The sequence below is a fragment of the Erinaceus europaeus genome, chromosome 8, assembly GCF_950295315.1.
Source record: "Erinaceus europaeus chromosome 8, mEriEur2.1, whole genome shotgun sequence".
Lineage (NCBI taxonomy): Eukaryota > Metazoa > Chordata > Mammalia > Eulipotyphla > Erinaceidae > Erinaceus > Erinaceus europaeus.
Window position 1 is genome coordinate 38,404,935 of NC_080169.1, and position 20,880 is coordinate 38,425,814.

General features: G+C 35.1%; 1 protein-coding gene across 6 annotated transcripts in view; it reads left to right on the forward strand.

The window, feature by feature from the left end:
- The first annotated feature begins 517 nt into the window (after positions 1 to 517).
- Positions 518 to 20,880, forward strand: part of DGKB (diacylglycerol kinase beta) — a 918,246-nt gene continuing 897,883 nt past the window's right edge. For 4 of the 6 annotated variants that reach the window (XM_060196152.1, XM_060196155.1, XM_060196159.1 and 1 more), the window contains exon 1: positions 624 to 798. The gene's annotated coding sequence lies outside the window, so the exon portion shown is untranslated. Of the gene's footprint in view, positions 799 to 20,880 lie in introns of all 6 variants that reach the window. The other 2 variants (XM_060196157.1, XM_060196160.1) reach the window with 2 other exon arrangements.

Below are 20,880 nucleotides of genomic sequence, written 5' to 3' on the forward strand. Positions count from 1 at the left end.
TCCAACATCTCCCTCCTCACCCCTTTACTCCCCAGCCACCTAGCTCAAACAGTAGTAGTAGCCACAGCAGCTGTAGAAACTGCAGCCTGAGACAGGGTTGTTGCAGCCAACAGCAGGTTGCCTCCTACGCAACTCCTTTCTCTCTCTCTCTCTCTCTCTCTTTCTCTCTCTCCCTCCCTCCCTCCCTTCCTCCCTCCCTCCACAGATTTTTCAGTATCAATGCGTCTTGATATAAGTCAAGGACTCAAACTGAGAGAACACTAGTCACGACAACAGGTATTTCATTTCTGACAAATAGTTTCCTTTTGATGTTTTTTTTATTGGATAATAAAATAGTCACTTAAAATACCTAGCTCGACTGGGAGACTGAAGGTGGCCAGTAGTGGTGGGCGGCGTGGAGGGGGTGAGTGGGAGGAGTGAGAGGTGCAGAAGGAGGATGCCAAAGATGATTTTAATCTGGGAAACCCACATCTTTCATTCTCAGATGCTTTTGAGTTGCAAATTGTGCCAGGCACCATGGACTGCAGACAGCCTGTGTTGTTGACTGTAAGTCGATTTCCATCTTTCAGATACTACTTGGAATGGGCTATGCGTCTTGGAAGGGGGTGGAAGTAAGGAGGAGGAGATGTGAGCAGAGTTCTCGAAGCTCCACTCCTCTGGGAAAGCTGAGCGGTGAGGGAACTGTCTTAAAGAGTAGAGAGCTTATGAATTGGAAAAGACCCTGATAGCTGAGTCCCAGCTCCTCTCCGGAAAAGCAAATGCTTCTGATACTGTGCTCATCGCCTGCATCACACTGCAGTAAGTTAAACTCTAAAAGGCTGGCAGTTTGAGTGGCTTCTGGGTATGTGGTACGGGGGAAAGGGAGGCTGAGAAGACATGGCGTGGAAAGTTAGAAAAGCATAGCTCTGAATTTTCCCAAGAGACATAAAATCTGTTTGATTCCCTGAACTACGCCCTAGTAACGCTATATTGTCCTATTACTGTCAGTTATTTGTCAAGGGATGCTGCTGGTTGGTTCTGTATGCCGAAAGCATTCTGTCTATTGTAATTTTCGACAACAAAACTGTTAAATATTTTTCTAAGTTTAATTAGCAGAATAGCCTTTTGAAAGTTACTAACGGATGGCTATCTATTTGCCTTTTTCAAAGAACATTTCAAAAGAGGCTGCTTTACATGTTAAGATTCCCTGCTGAAAATTTCATTCCAGACTTGCGCCTAGCCTTTAAAATAAAGAGGCAATCCAACCAAAGCGTTTAGTTTACTTTATTAAACTAAAATAAACGTGAAGTAGGTCTCCAGATAAATGCTAGGCAACAGCCTAGGCGACACTGATGATATGATAAACATTCAAGAGCTCTGTAGTGGGAGGAACATCCAAGGATTCCCCCAGTGTCTTACTCTTGCAATAATCTCCACTTGCTACAGCTTCCCTCTGATTGGGGGGGGGGGGTTGGTTGTTGTTTACATAGTTGACCTTAGAATAAACAACATTGTGTTAACTGTTTCATTGGCAGAGAAAATAAACTTCAAAGCAGTTGCTCAAATTGTGAATAACAAACTCTTTTAAAAAGGAGGTTAAAAAAAAAAGGTCAGCTAGAGCCAGTCTATTGTAAAGCAAATGACCAAATGAACCTGTAAATGCAGACTGAATACTAAAGATCTTTTTTTAGCAGAGAAATCAGAGATGAATTAGTCTAAAAACATTTGAGTACCTAACAATGTCCTCTTTTACACTGACCAGATTTTTATAATGAAGGGAATAAAAACAATCCCTCAAGAAGGAAAAAAAGTTATACACAAATATTGGACTGACTTACAGGATCACTGGTGAAATTACTGTATTAATATGGTTTTCCTTATTAGAGATCAATTAAAAAACATAGAGATTACATGAATAGGAAGACACATATTTTTACTGGAAACTTTCATATATTGCCATAAATTCTACAATAGAAAAGAGTATCGAAACTTAGGAAATAACTACTGTGAAATGCAAAGCAATTCTGAAATTCTTTGACATTAGAAAACTGAAGATCTCTGCTATACCATTATTTCAATTTTAAGTTTTGTTATTTTTTCTCCAATATCCTGATCCTCATTATTTTATATATAAAAGAATTTAATTTTAGTTGATTTGCCTACTCTTATAAATATCTCTGGTTATAAAGAGGTACTTAATATGTTTGTCATTACCGCAATATATTTGTTTTAGATCATGTATTCCACACATTTATTTTCTCTCTTTATAACTATTTTGTTTGTTTTTATTTCTTATGATAGAGATAATGAAAAATTGAGTAGAGGTAGAGAGGGAAAGAAATAGAAAGACAGCTACTTTATCACTGTGAAGCATTTCCCTTGCAGTTAAGGACTAGGGACTTGAACCTGGGTCCTTGAACACTGTAATATGCTTGCTTAAACAGGTGTGCCACCACCTGGCCCCTATATTTTCTCAATCACATGCCTTTTATAAGTTGGTAAATCACTGAATTAAATACAACCCAGGGGAGAGAGTTTTTATGATAATATACACATGTATTATGATAATACATAAGGCTATATGTGCATATATAGTTTTAACCACCCACATCTATATATATAGCTTCTGAGTAATTCTTTGAAACTCCAGAGGTGACTTTTACTTATACCTTGTGTGCTGAGCTATAGAGATGAGAAACCAAGCTAACCACCTGATTGAAACTGGTGGGAATTTGGATAAAATATTTTTTTTGTTTGATATAGTAACTTTAAGGTGGAGAGATATCATAAGTGTTATGCAAATAGTCTAATGCTTAAGATTCTGAGGCTTAATTGCCCACACCACCATAAGCCAGAACTAAGCAATGCTCAATAAAAACAAAAAACAAAAAAAAAAGGAAGGAAGGAAAGAAGAAAGAGAAAAGAAACAGTAGGTGAAATTAAGTTGCAATTTCACTGCTTTAAATTTTGACTGTTTTACTGGTAAATAAACATCATTTATCTCTGAGATTTTTCAAGCCTGTAAGATTTGTTGGGATGGAAACTGAACCAGAAATGTATCTGGTCACTCAGGCTTTTCCTTTGTATCTAGACAAACCAAAGATGGTACTTTCTCTTCAATCTAATTCTTACTACTAATGATGACTTTAGATTTTGACATGTAAACTTGAAATCATATTTAAAGAATATCCTTCCTTGGATATTCTCAGGAACAGAACTACCCTTGCACATACATGGCACTTTAAATATTCTCTTAAGAACAATACCTCTAGAGTTTAGGAGCACTCGCCTAAAAAACTCAGATAATATTTTGAAGATGCATCTTCATTTCATCCCTCTCCTACTATTGGAATTTTCTCTCTCTTGTGAAATACAAACACAAAATCTGATCTCATGAGTTTCATACTTTTTTGGGGGGTGGAGTGGGGTGGGGAGGTATCAGCTACTAAGTAGGTTCAAGCTTCTGGACAACTCTGCAGTTTATTCGCATGCATGTGTGGTTTACTCATCATCCACTACAGAGTACTTCAGTTGTTATAAGTGTGCTTATGGTGGGTGGGTAACTGGGTCAAGAATTTTGAATATATCTCATTATTTATGGCACAACTTGAAGAACAGAAAGGGAAGACACAGAGAAACTTGGACTGGATGTGGAAGCCATGGACTCTGGGGGAGTAGAGTCAGGAAGGTACTAGAGAAGGCATTGGGTCCTGGTGTATGATGGTGGAAAAGGTACTAAGTTAATGGGTAAGATTTTTTTTTTTTTTTTGCAGCTATCTATCATGGGAGATGAGAAATTGCACTCATGTGTCAACAACTACCAAGAAAATTAGAGAGAGAGAGAGAGAGAGAGAATATTTTTCCCATTTATAAGAAAATCTGTTCCAGAATAGACACACAAATATTCTAAATAAATATATTTTAGCAAACAATAGAATTGTTCTTGAGGGTAACTAGTGCTATCTCTCAGTAATAATTTTATTAAAATGGTAGTCAACCTTGGATCAGATAAAATAAGTGAATGTACTTGAGAAATCATAGTAGTCAGGAGAGAAACTTCTGTTTAGCTACTAAGATTGGGTCTACTAAAGAGGAATCAAAAAAATTTGTTCCAGTTCCAAAATTGGCATACTCAACCATTCAATTTTTAGTGTTTTGCCCTGGTTTCGTGAACTATGGAAATGCAGCTGAACATATATTTTTCAGGAAGGAAAATAATGGAATTATCTGGGAGGGGAAAAAAAAAGCACAAAGATTACAAATCCAAGAAAGATAACAGGAAAATATGAATGCAAACATGCATTCTAAAAGAGTTCATAGAGGAACTCTAAAAAGCAAACTCTGGGTCATATGTGGGGCAGAGAACTCTTTAAAGTCAGATAAAGCAGACTCAAGGTCTCTTTATGTCATTGCAAAGGCTGATTATATATAAAAAAATATATTAGGTTTGTATTCAGATAATCTCTTCTGTGTGCTTATTTAAGAGTAAAAATCTGATGATTCCAAAGAAAATGGGAGAAAAGGCCAGATGATGACTGAAGAGGTAAAGCAGTGCATGGAAATGTCACTGGTTCTTGCATAATCTCTCTCTGAAAATTTGCCAAGTAGTGAAAAGCTTGTTTAACTAGTGAAGATAGAAACGAAATGACTTATTTAGATAAAATGTTAAGTGTTAAGGTGGCTAACGTGACTATTGATACTTGTTTTCTTATCACAGAAGACAAATAGCAACAAGGATAAAAAGAAAATGTTATGGGCATAAAGCCAAACAATATTTTAAGACTGGTCTTTCTCAGCATGCTAAATTTAAACAGCTGAAACATTTTTAAGTATGATCTGAGTCAACAGTTTGAAATGAAAAAAATTTGCCTTTCAACAAGGAATCTGTATTGCATGATAAATTTGAAGTACAACATTTTGATTTAGTTATTTTGATTGGCAATATGCTACTCAGTACAGATCAAGAATCATAGTTTGTTACCTTCAAAATTAAGAGTATAAATGTATACATATCCTCCATAAGAAAAGCTGGTGCAACTGAACCATTGTTTAACATGTTTATGATAAAACTGCAGAAACATTCATAACATCAAATTGGATAATTTTTTCTTCTGTCATTTGTAACATTGCATATTGAAATTAGGACCTGAGTTAATTTCAAGGGTTAATGCTCCTTTCTCCTGAAAGTATAAAAGTGTCAAGAATGCTTATTCAATGCTTTCTGTATGCCAGTTACCTGTATGAATGTCTTGCATATTTAATCTTAACACCTTCATGTGATAATACTTTCATCTCTCCCATTCACATAGCATGAAGTAGCAAATTGAGGTGCAAGAGATTTCAGTGATTGCTCCAGTTAAAAATTAGAAATAGAGATGAATTTAAACTGGGGCTGGGTGGTGGCATACCTGGTTAAGTGCACACATTACAAAATGCAAGGACCTGGGTTCAAGTCCCCAGTCCCCACTTGCTTCACAAACCGTGAAGCAGATATGCAGGTCTCTCTCTGTTTATTTCCATTCCTATCACCCTCTTCCTTCTAAATTCCTCTCTGTGCTATTAAATAAAAGTTAAATAAATAAATTGTTTAAAAAAAGAAAGCAATGAATTTAAACCTGATTATCTCATTCTAGAGCATATACTTTTAAACAAGTCTCCTGGCTATTAATTGTTACTATTAACTATTATTGGTCTAGGATAACTGTCTATAATATATGTTGCTTTTATCTATCACTATCTGTAATCCTAACAGCCATATTTCTCTGTCCACAGTTTTTCATTGTTGTTACTCCAGATGGTGCTTATTTTTGTCTTAAACTTCAACTCTTCTACATAAAAACCTACCAGTATTATATTTGATTCTTATTATCGCTAAATTATCCTGTAATGTGGTTCCCCTGAAACTTATACTTGTTTTTATAAATATGCCTAAAGGGTCTAAGTAATGTTTTCTGCAGAAAGAAAAGAAACTAAGCATATTTTTGGAACGTTAGTGCTGACTATTGCATTGTTATATATTAATAAATTGGAGCACAATATATATTTCTTTTAATATGTGGAACTCTGTCCAATTTCATGAAGGGATGGATAATTCTGGTCTTTACTACTCCCTGCTTCTTCCCACCCCTAAAAGACTAAAGAATACTCTGACATTCAAGTGTCAATTTCTAAGTCAGATTATTTATTGTGATAAATAGAACTCAGAAAAAAGTTACTCCAAAGATATTTATTGCCCTCTGTTGCACTGCATATTTAGAGTGTAGAGAACAGTGTTATAGAATATTGCAATGGACATCTTTGTTTTCCAGTCCCAAAACTGTTGTTGTTGTTGTTTGTTTTTTTGGAGTCACTGAACTCCTTGTGTTATTATATCTTTTGTTATAGTAGGCAAATATTAAAACGGTTCAAGTCTTATTTTTGTGGGACAGCAGTGTGAGTTTGTAAAAGGGCGCTATTTTGAAATTGTTTTTTGAACTCTTACTTCCTTTTAGGAAAAAATTCTAAAAATAATTTGATTCATTTATAGATGACAGATCCTTAGTCATATCTGTGAGAGTGCATTAGAAATGTGACAACTACCAAAAAATAATGAAATAATAGATAATGCAGGGAAAAAAATGTGCCACTATACTTCCCCTTCAAAGCATTTTTATTCTATGAAATGATTTACATTGTAATTCTTAATTACTCTATGAATTTCTCTCATTAAGTATTTAAATCTTATATCAAAGTAAACTGAATGGATATCACACCTATAGCTTTCTAAATATAACATCCATATTAAATGTATTCTCTTAACAAATCATTATTTTTTAAAAAATGTATTATCTTGATTTATTTATTGGATAGAGACAGCTGGAAATTGAGAGGAGGTGGGGAGATAGGGAGACAGACAGAGAGACACCTACAGACCTGTGCCACCACTCACAAAGCTTTCCTCTTGCAGGTGGGGACTGGGAGCTTGAACCAGAGTCCTTGTGCATTGTAACATGTGCACTCAACCATGTGCATCATCACCACTGGGCCAATTCATTCTTTTTATATTTTGTGTCAGTCAGCTATCATATAAACAATTATAATCAGGAAAAGCAAAGAAGGAATGAGAAGTGATTAAAATATATTTAAAATATCTGGATTTCTATGAACAGAATAAAAATACCACTATTAAGTGACTAGGCCTTCCTTTATAATGTAATTGACCTTCTTTTAAAATAACATCAGCTTATATTATGTAAGCATATGCAATTGTGGATGAAGATCTGGAGAAATTGATTCAATGTGTAATTTCTCAATTTCATAATTTCCTTCTTAGTCACTGTGAGATTTGGGTTAAAAATTATCTTCATTCAAATTGCCTGGTCTCAAAACTACAACTTAAGATGATCTTGAACAAATAGATAAATTTTATGCTTATTTTATTAATTTTCTCTGGAGCATCTACTTAATATAAGTGCATGATTTAATTATGAAAATAAGTGACATAGAGAAGAAGATGCATAGTAAAGACTAAAAATATGAATCTCTTATTTATTTACTTGGGATGTTGGGTAAAGTATGCACATTTTAGAAATAAAATGTAAACATTTTTATTTTAATAAAATTTTAAAACATAACTGGTAAGTACTATTGTAAAATCTTTAAAGCTTTATTTATTTATTCGATTAGTTTATTTATTTTAGATAGAGACAGAGTAGTTGAGGGAAATGAGAAAATAGAGAGAAAGAGAGAGAGAGGCAACTGCAGCACTGCCTCACCACTGGTAAAGCACCCTCCTCCACCACTGGTGAGAATTAGGAGATGAACCCCAGGTTTTTAAACACTTGTGCTCTATAGGATGCACCCTGACCCTGTGCCTATAGTTTCTTAAAAAAAAAATAATAACTTGGGAGTTAGGCGGTAGCACAGCAGGTTAAGCACAGGTGGCACAAAGTGCAAAGACTTGTATAAGGATCCCAGTTCGAGCCCCCAACACCCCACCTCAAGGGGAGTTGTCTCACAGGCAGTGAAGCAGGTCTGCAGGTGTCTATCTTTCTTTCCCCCTCTGTCTTCACCCCCTCTCTCCATTTCTCTCTGTCCTATCCAACAACGACATCAGTAACGACAATAATAACTACAACAACAATAAGAAAACAATTGTAACAAAAAGGAATAAATAAATAAATATTTAAATAATAATAATAATAACTTTTAGTGAAGATGTTTAGATGATATGCAAAAATTCCCAATATAATGATTGGCATACAATTGACTCCCAGACATTTTCATTTCCTTCCTTTACCTAAAACCCTGATGAGAGAGAGATCTTTCATCCCTCCCCCAAGTGAAATTTCAGAAACATTGTTACAGCTATCATCCATTTGTTAACACGAAATTGTTTTCTTTTAATCTAAAGCAACTATTCTACTATGGGTACTTCAAGCAGACTGGAAAATGTTAACCTCTTATGTGAGGAAATCTATTGCTATCTAGATCAAGTCCTTTTGAATTATATGAATTTGAAAGGAGGCAGGAATAGAAGAGGTGTTATGAAATATCATTACAGGATCCTTGACCTGAAAACTGAACTTTAAGCAGGAAAGATGAGTTTGTAGTTTATTCAGCAAACAGTTTTGCTGAGACGTAATAAAATGTTTCTTCCTGCGTTTTTACCATACAATTCTTCTGTTGGTTCCTTAATGACAAAGAATAAGGGCCAGGGAATTCCTGCTTCCTTGCCTTTCTAATTTCAGATACTGTAAATAATATCCAGTCACTTATGGGAAATTTAAGTTTCATATAGATAGATTGCATTATGAAAAGTATCACCCCGAGTCCAGTGGTAGCGCAGCAGGTTAAGGACACATGGCGCAAAGCTCAAGGACTGTGGTAAGGATCCCGGGAGTCACTTTGCAGGCAGTGAAGCAGGTCTGCAGGTGTCTTTCTCTCCCCCTCTCTGTCTTCCCCTACTCTCGATTTCTCTGTCCTATCCAACAACAACTACATCAATAATAACTACAACAATAAAACAACAAGGGCAACAAAAGGGAATAAATAAATAAATAAATAAATATTCAAAAAAGAAAAGCATCACCATTAGAAGTTGACCTAACACCATGACCCTGAATTATATTTTATCCATCTCTCTCCTTGGGCATAGTGTCTGATCCACCAAAAGATGATTAACAGTTACATAGAAGTTCTCTAGTATTGAAAGTTGAATTATACTTTAGTGAAAGAAACACAGAAGGAAACACAGCTAAATAGAGAAATGAGCACTTGATTTCTTGTTGTTCTTACTGTCATAAAAATCTATCAATCAACCAATAGCAGAAGTATGGAAGAACAGAGATTCTGTTTCCTGGGAGAATAAAACTGATATCAAGATTTGCAACCACCACCAAAACCCCTTATGCTTCTTTGTTTTTAAATTGAGTTTCTGTTGTTGATCATGAGTTAAGAGGGCTGCACATCTGTGATAATCCTTCAGACGAAAACAAATGAATCCATGGGAAATAAGCAATGTTTAAATTAATTTAGCAAAGCATGTTCATTCAGTCAAAAATACAACTCCCACATAGCTTTTTTCTATTACTTTCATATTATAGGATTACTCAATTTGTGGCAGCCTTTAAAGATTAGAAAAGTGCAAGTACTTAATGTTGCTTAGTAACTTCCCTTGCCTATCATTCTGGGCTGCACATAAACAACTTAAAACTTCCCCACACTTGTCCCAAATTACTAGCATCAAGAAAGAACACACAAGCTGATGAGTCACTTTGCTACCCTGTTGTTCTTAATAAGAGTTCTGATCACCAGGATGGGTGCTTTATTGTTATATAATGTTATTTGCCACACCATATGTCAGAACTTTATGTTTGACAAATAGAGTTGCCTTCTTTGTCACATACTGAAAAAAAGAGAGCATGCAAGTTAATGTAAGGGTGGGAGATTATTCTTTCATTTTAGGCTTCCTGGTATTTTTAATGGGATCTACTTAGATTTTTTTCTAGACAACCTATGATGACAATGAAGCAGTGAAGTTTCTGAGCCTTAGGTGAAATTTTTGTTTGGGAATTATTGTTTCTTTTTTCCTGCCTCCCTTTCTCCTTCCCTCCCTCCTTTTCTTTCTTCCTTCCATCCTTCCTTTCCTTCCCTTCCTTCCTTCCTTCCTCTTCCCTTCCCTCCCCACCCCTCCCCTTCCCTTCCTTCTTTCCTTCCTTCCTTCCTTCCTTCCTTCCTTCCTTCCCTTTTTTCTTTCCTCTCTCCTCTTTCTTCTTCTTCCTCTTTACCTTCTCCTTTCTCTCCTCCTCCTCCTTTTCTTCTTCTCCTTCTCCTTTATTCTTCTCCTCCTCCTTCTCCTTCTCCTCCTTCCCCCTCCCCCTCTTCCTTTATCTTCTTCTCCTTCTTTCTCCTCTTCTTCAGTTGCCACCAGGATTATCACTGGAACTCGGTGCCTGCTCTAGAAACCCACTACTCCTGGAGGCCACCCTCCTTTTTTTCTTTTACTAGATTTTATTAGATAAGATAGAGAGAAATTGAGAGAAGATGGCAGATAGAAAAATAGAGAGAAAGACACCTGCAGACCTGCTTCAATGCTTGCCAATATTTGTTTGTTTGTTTTTGCTTCTAGCATTATTGCAGGGGCTTGGTGTCTGCACTATGAAACCACTGTTCCTAGTGACTATTCTTAAAACAAAAAATTAAAGACAGAGAGAAATTGAGAGATGATGGGGAGATAGAGAGAAGGAGAGATAGATAGATACCTGCAGATCTACTTCACCACTTGTGACCCTGGTAGGTGGGAGCCGGGGCTCTAACCCAGGTTCTTATGCTAAGTAATATGTGTGCTTAACCAGGTGTGCCACCGCCCAATCTCTCATATGCTGTTTTCACGATGTAAGAAAACATTCTAGGGAGTCGGGCTGTAGCGCAGCGGGTTGAGCGCAGGTGTCGCAAAGCACAAGGACCTGCATAAGGATCCCCGTTAGAGCCCCGGCTCCCCACCTGCAGGGGAGTCGCTTCACAGGCGTTGAAGCAGGTCTGTAGGTGTCTATCTTTCTCTCCCCCTCTCTGTCTTCCCCTCCTCTCTCCATTTCTCTCTGTCCTATCCAACAACGACAACAACAACAACATAATAACTACAACAATAAAGAACAATAAGGGCAACAAAGGGAATAAATAAATAAAATAAATATATATATAAAAAAGAAAACATTCTCAATGCTATGAGGTGAAATTGCAATGTGATTTTAATTTGCATTTCTCTAATGATTAGTGAAGTGGAGCATTTCCTTATGTAACTATGGGTCAAGTGTATCTCTTTTTTAAAAAACTGTCTATTTATATCTTTGGTTTACATTTTTTATTGAGTTTTTCCTTTTTTTTTTTGAGATGAATGAGTTCTTTACAGATATTTGACATCAACTGTTTGTCAGATGTGTGATGGGAAAATATCTTCTCTCAAAACCTATTTTCTGAGTTACTTGTTTGTCCTTGTAGAATTTTCATTTTATCTGTAAAAAATGGCTTATTTATTCATTTATTCATTTATTTATTTTTAACTGCCAGAGGATTATAGCTGGGCATAAGTGCCATGAATTCAGTATGAATCCACTGCTCCTGGCGGCCATTGCTTTTGCTTTTATTTATTTCTCTTTCTTTCGTCTCTTTCTATTTTAATTGATAGGATAGAGAGAAATTGAAAGTTGAGAGAAAGATTGTTCGTGAAGCTTCCTCCCTATGGGTTAGGAACATGGGTTCAAAATCAAGTCCTTAGATGTGGCAATGTGTGAGCTCAATCAGGTGTGCCACTACCCTGCCACATGCAAAAGCTTTATAATTTGATGTAGTCTCATGAGGATTTACTGAAAAGGTTGAGTTTCCAAATACATCTTTGATGTTAAGGTCCTGAAGTATTTCACTGTTAATGTTTTTCTATGCATTTTATAGCTTAAAGTTTAATATTATGATCTTTGACTCATTTTTTTGTGCATGGTGTTAAATGCTGGTTTAGTTTGTATTTTTACAAGTTCCTGTCCAGCTCTCCCAGCACCATTTGTTGAGCAGCCTTTTTTCCCCTGCTGGATTTTTTATAGTCCTTTTGTCAAATACTAGGTTCCTGTATATGTGTGAGTTTGTTACGAGGCTCTTCATCCTGTTCCATTGGTCTAAGTATTCATTTTTTTTTGTTCCAGTATCACACTTTGGTTATTGTTTTATAGTATAAACAGTACAGGTTCCACACATTTTTTTGATAAATTATTCAATTACCTTGAAATGAGTCTTTGGTATTTTGATGAAGATCAATCACATTGAATCTCTGAATTGCTTTTGCAGGACAGTCATTTTAACATTTATTCTTTCAGTCAATGAACAGGAATGCTCTTCTGTTTCTTTGTGTCATCCTTTATTCTTTTAAACAATCTCCTATGATTTTCATTGTAAGGTCCTTTACCTCATTTGTTAGATATACTACCAGTTATTATCTTTTTTGGTTTCCATTGTAAATGGGATTAGGACATGGTATATCACCTATGATCTTAGTCAAATAAAAATTGACTAAGATTGATTTGATTAGAGTCAAATCCAGATGAAATTGTATTAACTATTAAGTAGGGGTTAATGGAGAGTGATCAGATCAACTCAAATTTTTCTAGGAAACCAAATTTTTAGTATATATTTCAGTATAATGAAAAAGAAAAAAAAGAATTTTTTTCTATAGAATATTACATTTTAATAAAAATTTACTTTTCTAAAACAAGGTTTTTAAAAACATACTTAAGACAGCTAACGAAATAGTTATCCTAAAGGGCTACCTTCTTTGTCATTGAATAATCTAATTTTGTCTCTTACTTGATGTGCTATTGAAAAATCTATAAAATCATAAAAACCAGTTTATAGTAAATTTGTAATCTCTCATTTCAGCCTAGTAATTTTTAAGTGCTCATATTGTATTTCCTTTCCATTTTTCATATCCACTTTCCACAGAAAATTTTAATAAAGGTTTTTTTCTGTATCTACTTCATATTTCCTTAAGAAAGACTTGGGTATTAATAACTTTTTCTTCTTTGTATCACTTATTGTTTTTTAAATTTATTTTGATATTGGCATTTAAATATTTTAATTATAATTGTATTTTAATCTATAAATAATTAATATCCACAATTCATTCAGTCCCCTCTCCTAGGTGGTCCCTTTCCTTAACTGACATGTATTCCTTGCTGTTAAACAAAGCTTCATAATATAGTCCCTCTTTAGTTCTTCAAGAATGTTTATTCCTTTATGCTAGCACTAAGTCAGAACAAAAAGAATTCACTATAGCAGCAAAAACAACAAAATATCTAGAAGTAAACATAGCAAAAGAAGTGAAAGACTTGTGTACTGAAAATTATGAGTCAATATTCAAGGAAATAGAAAAAAAACATACAAAGAAGTGGAAAGATTTTCCATGTTAATGGATTAGAAGAATTCACATTGTCAAAATGAATATTCTACTCAGAGCCACATACAAATTTAATGCAATGCCCATCAGATCCCACCATTTTTTAAAAAGAGACTAGAACAAAAGTTCATCTGGAATCAGAAAATAGCTAGAATTGCCAAAACAGCCTTGAGCAAAAAGAACAGAACTAGAGGCATCATATTTCTAGATGTCAAATTATATTATAAAGCTATCATAATTAAAACTGTCTGGTACTGGAACAAAAATAATAAACACATTGACCAGTGGGACAGAATTGAGAGTCGCCCCCCAAATCCCATACCTACGAACATCTGATTTTTGACCTGGGGGGGGGGTATTAAATGGAGAAAGGAGAGTCTCTTCAACAAATAGTGTTGGGGAAATTGGGTTGAAATGTGCAGAACAATGACACTGAACCACTGTATTTCACCAGAAACAAAATCAAAGTAAACTCCAAGTGGATCAAGGACTTGGATATTAGACCAGAAACTAGCAAATACTTAGAGGAAAATTTTGGTAGAACTCTTTTTTCTATCCAAATTTCATAGGCATTTTTATTGATATAAATCTAATTGTAAGGGAGACAAAAAAAACAAAAGTAAACCAATGAGATTACATCAGATTGAAAAGCTTCTGCACAGCAAAAGAAACCACCACCTAAACCAAGAGACTCCTTACAGAATGGGAGATCTTTACATTTCATACATCAGACAAAAAAGGCAAATCACACACACCCACCACCACCACCACCACCACCACCACCACCACCACCACCACCACCAAACTCAGCAATGAAAAACAAATGACCCCATCTAAAAATGGTGAGAAGATATGAACAAAATATTTACCCACGGAAAGATCCAAAAGACCAAAAGACACATGAAAAAAATGCTTCGAAACATTGATTGTCAGAGAAATGCAGATAAAGCCATTTCACCCCTATGAGAATATTATGATAGCAACAACACCCCTGTGAGAATGTTATGATAGCAACAACAAATGCTGGGGAGGCTTTGAGAGCAAAGGAACTCTCCTACACTGTTAATGCCCAGGTAAAATGGTTGAATCCCTGTGGAGAACTCTCAGAAGGCTAGAAATGGACCTTCCCTATGACCCAGCACTTCCTCTTCTGGGGATATATCCTAAGAAGTCAGAATACCCACCCAAGAAAATATATGTATATGTATGTTCATAGCAACATAATTTGTAATAACCAAAAACCTGGAAATAACCTAGTTGTCAGCAATAGATGAGTGGCTGAGAAAGTTGTGATTTATATACACAATGGAATACTACTCCAATTATTAAGAATGATAAATTCATATTCCTCACCTCATCTTGGTTGGAATTTGAGATATTCCCATTGACTGAGATAAACCAGAAAGAAAAGAACGAATATGGGATGATCCCACTCATAGACAGAAGTTGAGAAACAAAAACAGGAAGGGGGACACGAAGAACTTGGACTGGGTTTGGAGTACTGCACCAAAGTAAAAGACTGTGAGGAGAGGGTGGATTCTCAGGTTCACTGCAGGAGAGTGGGGTTGGGGACACAGTACTTTGGTGATGAAAATATTATTAAACTATAATATTAAATTTAAAAAAGAATGTATTGTCACTCTGTTCCCGTATAATCAAGTGTTCCTTTGATGTTAAGCTACTTAAAATACTAGTTGCATCAGAACTCCCTTCCTCTAGACCCATTTTCTCTCACATTCTATATTAACTGAATGGTACCTGGTATAAAATAGTTATGTAAAAAAATCAGAATCAAAATTGCAATAAATAACTGTCTCTTCATTAGTTGAGGGGGTATAGATTGTCTCATAAAACTTCCCCCTTATCAAATAATATTTTGTTGGTATGCTTCTAAAACCCCTTCTGTTTCATTGGTTTAATCACCCCTGCTTAACACTGTATTCTATTTACATAACCTGCAGGGCATTGGTTTAATCCCCACTGGTTCACAATGTCATTTTGCTCCTCCCCCTCTCCTTGTCACACCCTGATTTTCACCAATCTCTTTTCTCTCCACCCTCTCTACGTCACATCCTGTTTACACCCTACTTATTGAATATATATATATATATATATATATATATATATATATATATATATATGGACAGAAATGTGATTATAGTTGGTTTAGTTTAGATAGCTTGGCTTAGATTGTGCTGCATTCCCCATGAATAAAGAGATACTGAGTACAGCTCAGTCATGAGTCCCTGGTCGTCTGTCTCCCACCCGTGAAGCTAGCCTGGCAGTATTTTATCCTTCAGACTCCTTTTTAGAGAAATAAGTTACTGTTTAATCTCTGAAGTATACTATTTTTTTAACCTTCTGACTGTCCTTAGTAAGATTATAATGATTCTATCTTTGACCATATGCTTTTTCTTTGGTACTTAAAAATGAGGTAGAGAAGACAAGTGTGACCTCTAATTTGCTGGTGTTTACAGTGGAGAGAGAATACTTTGGCACCAAATGTGAGTGAATCAGAGCATGATTCCATTTGCTTGCTGTTATTTTTGTGAGCTTTAATGAATTCCCTTCAAGCATATTGAATTTGAGGGCCTTTTGTGCTGCTCTCCTCTGTCTACTAGATATTTCTGTCTAAATATACCACTTTTTCCTCAAGAATATCATTATTAAAATGGAACTTATTTTCATCCTTCCTGACATGTTCCTTCCCACTATCCACAACTTAAAAGGTGCCTAATTTGTCAACTTTCATATTAGCCAACTCAAGTTGTCTCTTCATCGTTCATTCCTATCTGTACAAAGCAATTTCACACTCTTAAGTTTCACTCAAGTGTACTCTTTAAAAATATTTTAACATTACTTCTCTCTCTATGAATTAGAGAAACAGAGAACCTTAGAATTGAATTTACGATCTCACTCATAGAAGGCAGGCATTCTATAGCTGAGTCTGACTCCTCAGTCCTACTCTTCACCTCTTGTCATGTGGTCTCTTCATTATTAACTCATTCCTTGTGTAATAGCTTTCCAGATATGTCCAAATGGCAATCTGCATGAGGGGTGGGGAGAGAAACTATTTATTTTAATAATTCATTGATAGGAAAGAGGAGAATTGAACTGCTTATATTATTTTTTCACATAAATTAATAAATTGCTTTTAATTTTAAATTCAAAAAGAAAGCCCCACTTTTTTTTTTTCCAAAATGGAGTATAACTTAACTCTTGTTTATGATCATGCTAAGGATTTACTGTGGGACTTCTGATGCCTCAGGCACAAAAGACTATTGCATAAAGCACTGTACTAAAGCCAAGTGGTGGCACATTCTATAGAGCACAAACATTACCATGTCTGAGGACCTGGGTTCAAGTCCTTGGTCTCCATTGATGGGAGGTGGTCTTCATGAGTGCTAGAATAGTGCTGCAAGTGTCCTTTCTCCTCATCCATTTCTATTTGTCTCATCAAATTAAAGAGAAGGAAAGAAAGAAAGAAAAAAAGAAAGAAAGAAAGAAAGAAAGAAAGAAAGAGAAAGAAAGAAAGAAAGAAAGAAAAGAGGAAGGAAGGAAGGAAGGAAGGAAGGAAGGAAGGAAGGAAGGAAGGAGGGAAGGAAGGAAGGAAGGAAGGAAGGAAGGAAGGAAGGAAGGAAGGAAGGAAGAGGAAGGAAGAAAGAGAAGAAAAATTATGTTGCCTGGAGCTGTGGAATCATAATGCAGACACAGAACCCCAGAAGCAATCTTGATAGAAATAAAATAAAAAATAAGTCAACAGGTTACTTCCTCAGGTCCTAAGCCATTTTTATAATCCTCAGTAACAGTAATTCTCTTAAGATTCTAATTTTCTTTTGTCCATTATCAAAATAGTTTATCCTCTTTATTTTTCTTTAATTATCTCTCTTCATTTTTTTTTCTTTAATTGCCACCAGAATTATCACTGTGGCTCATGCTAGTATTAAGAATCCATCGCTCCTGGTAGCTCTTTTTTTTTTCTCTCCCTTTATCTTTTATTTGACACAACAGAGAGAAACTGAAAGGACATAGAGAAAGAGAGACACTTGAAAACCATTTCATGACTTGTGAAGCATCCCTCTGCCTACTACAGGTGGGGAATAGGGACTTGAAAACCCAGATCCTTGTTCATGGTAATGGATGTATTCAACTGGTGCACCACTGTCCAGCCCCTGTCATTTTTATTTCTAAATAAACTTTTTGTTCACCTAGGTTTGTCATTTGTTTTTTTTTTAATTTTTTATATTTATCTTATTTATTTATTCCCTTTTGTTGCCCTTGTTGTTTTATTGTTGTAGCTATTATTGTTGTTGTCATTGTTGGATAGGACAGAGAGAAATGGAGAGAGGAGGGGAAGACAGAGAGGAGGAGAGAAAGATAGACACCTGCAGACCTGCTTCACCGCCTGTGAAGCAACTCCCCTGCAGGTGGGGAGCCGGGGTTCGAACCAGGATCCTTATGCCGGTCCTTGTGCTTGTCATTCGTTTTAAAAGAATATTTACATTCCCTTTAACCTGTCACATTATATAAACTGCCTGATTAAATCCTAACTTCAGTACTTACTAGTTGTGTAATTTTGGTCAAGTGACTGAATGAAAATTTTATATTTTTCAAAATAAGATTAATAAGAGAAACTAATTACTATCACTGTTATAAAGCCAAATCCATGAAATTGTCCTAGCACAGTCCTAGCACAAAGCTAGTATGTAATTAATGCAGTTTTCATTATTCGTTTTGCCTCCTACTGTCCCCTCTGTATATATTTAACTACTTAATGAGCTCATCTTTTATTTTTTCTCTATGTATCTTTTTATACTACATGATTTTTCCCCTCCTAGAATGATTCTCTTTCACTGAGCAAACTCTCTTCACAATGTGATTTCTTGCTATCTAAGTTCTTTCATTTCTTCAACAACTTCATGTTTCATACTTTCCAGCAAGCATTCCTTTTTTGCCCATCCCTTCCTCCACCTTTTTTAAGCATTGCCCTACATATTTATTTATTTTGACATATATCTCATTAACTCCTTGTATACAGTATGCATATTTATGCATACTGTTTTCTAACATCTATAACAAGATGCTTCTTCAGTTTAGGGAATTCATTGGCATAGTGCCCATAATTCTTAGAATATCAGTGAATGAATGATTGTAATGTAAGTAGCCAATTCATTTAGTCACCTGCATTCTGTTCTCTCTTTCTTTATCAAACACTGATTTTTAGCTTTTTTCCCCATGATGACACATCAGGTTATCTGGCCTAGATCTTTTCTCTAAAAGGACTGGAACTTTCAAGACAGTAATCTCCAGAGACAATCAGGGCTAATGTCTTTCTCTATGCTCTCAGAAACTCTAAGTGCATTTAAGTAAGTCCTTCTGGCAACAATGGTTCTGCTTTTGTGTTCCAAGTCACTGGCTTTTTTTCTTTTTCACTTATACATAATTTGAAGGAAGCAATTTTAGGAGAGGTAGCTGAGCACCAACTGCAGCAATTGTCTTCTTAAAAAAAAAAAGAGGTAGCATAAAGGAGAACATTTAATATATTTTCTATTTCCTGCTGAAGTTTCTGTGATCTAAATTTTGCTGAGCAATAATCTTTGGAACATGAGCTGTCCTTTTTTTTTTTTGGATGTTTTAAAAGTATGAATTATGACTGATTCCTATTTTATTTGTCCCTTTACTTGGTGATAATATACACAGTCTAGAATGAGGGCTTAATTTTCCCTTCTGTAGGTATCAGGGATGCTTTTATGCTTTTGTCAGGTTTTGGAAAATGTGCACTAGGAGCTGTGATAAATTGAATGCTGCCTCAGAAAAAGACTGTCAGGGAACATATTTATCTCCATGTTAGGTGAACAGGGCAGCTTAAGTAAAGAGCTTTCAAAAAGTTATATGAGTATGTCCTAATGAAAGAGAGGTCAATATGGCATGCTTTATTGCTATTTTATTTATCTAATGCATTGCCTAGATATAAAGGCTATGTCTAAACAAATAAAAACATAGATAATTCACTCTGATTAAATACACAATCTTGTAAAAGTGAAAATCTTTTTTCTTATAGTGAGGCAGTACTGAGGAAAAGTTCATAGTAATATGGTTCTATTTTAATAATATACATTATTTATCATATGAGAAGTAAAATAATCATAATGAAAACATTCTTCCTGGGTTGCCTAAAGCAGATGTGGTTACCCGCTTTTATAAATAAAATGTCATTCGAACATTGAATTCTTTTGTGAACATATTGTTTATAGATGTTTTCGCACTACAATAGAGTTGAGTAGTTGTAACAGAGATTCCTTGGTTTGTAAAGCCTAAAATATCACTTTCTGATTCTATAAGGAAAGCTTGCAATGCCTTATTTTTTTACCACTTTGATTCCAATTCTTTCCTTATCTCTCTATACCCACCCCTTCTTTCTTTCTTTAATATAGAAGTAATTTACATTTCTTTTCGACAAAAATTGTAAAAAACTTTTTTTGACAAAGGCAAAAAAATAAAGAGTAAATGACATGCAGCACTGAAACTTCATATAATGTGGTGAAGGCCTTGCTCAAACTTGGGTTGTACACATAGTAAAACAGTACACTATCTAAAAGAATTATTTTGCCAAGCCAAGACTTTTCTCAGAGAAAGATTAATGATGTTTCATTTAGTTCACCAAATTAGTTCTTATTCCTAAATAACTGCAACATGTCCTTAACGATAATAAACAGAAAACATCCAACTAAGATGCAACTGGTATGCATTGACTGTTACTGCATGAATGACACCTAGTTATTCTTTCACCTACTCCCAAGTACTGAAAAAAAATGTTTCATTTAGAACTGGTAGTGATTATGTTTAGTGAAGTAGATAAGAAAGTGGTGGTCAACTACCATATGACTCCACCCATATGTAGAGCTTAGAGAATTGAAAAACGTGAATTTGGAGAAAAAAAAAAAAGATCAACTTATATCTGGGACTTTGAGAGAACTATGGTTGCTACCCTATAAATCTGTGGGGCACAGAACTTTGGTGGTGGGAGTGTTGTAGAATTATACCCCTATTATCTTATAATCTTGTAAGCCCCTATTAAATCACTGATAGTAATATAATAAAAGGACTCCTCTCTGCTTTTAAAAAAAAAGTTTCACTTAAGTCTTCTTCATATACTTTTAGCTTCTAACATCTTCTCAGGAAACTGTAAAACTTTTTTTCCCCACAGTTTCATTATATAGAAATTTAAAACACACATAAGGCAAGCATATTTTAACCAAAATCAAAAGTAAGTAATTTGTTGGGAGAAAAATATTTTTATGTATATAATAGACAAATGGCTAATTGCTCTAATTTTTTAATTAAAATTTTCATTTGTGGTAGATTCTTTTATTTAGTGTTTCATCCATTACAAAACATGAGCTTTAATTTATGAAGGAGAATCAGAGCCTTAATAGGCATATTTTCTGTTTCAATGTTTTTTCTGATTACAAAGCTAACAT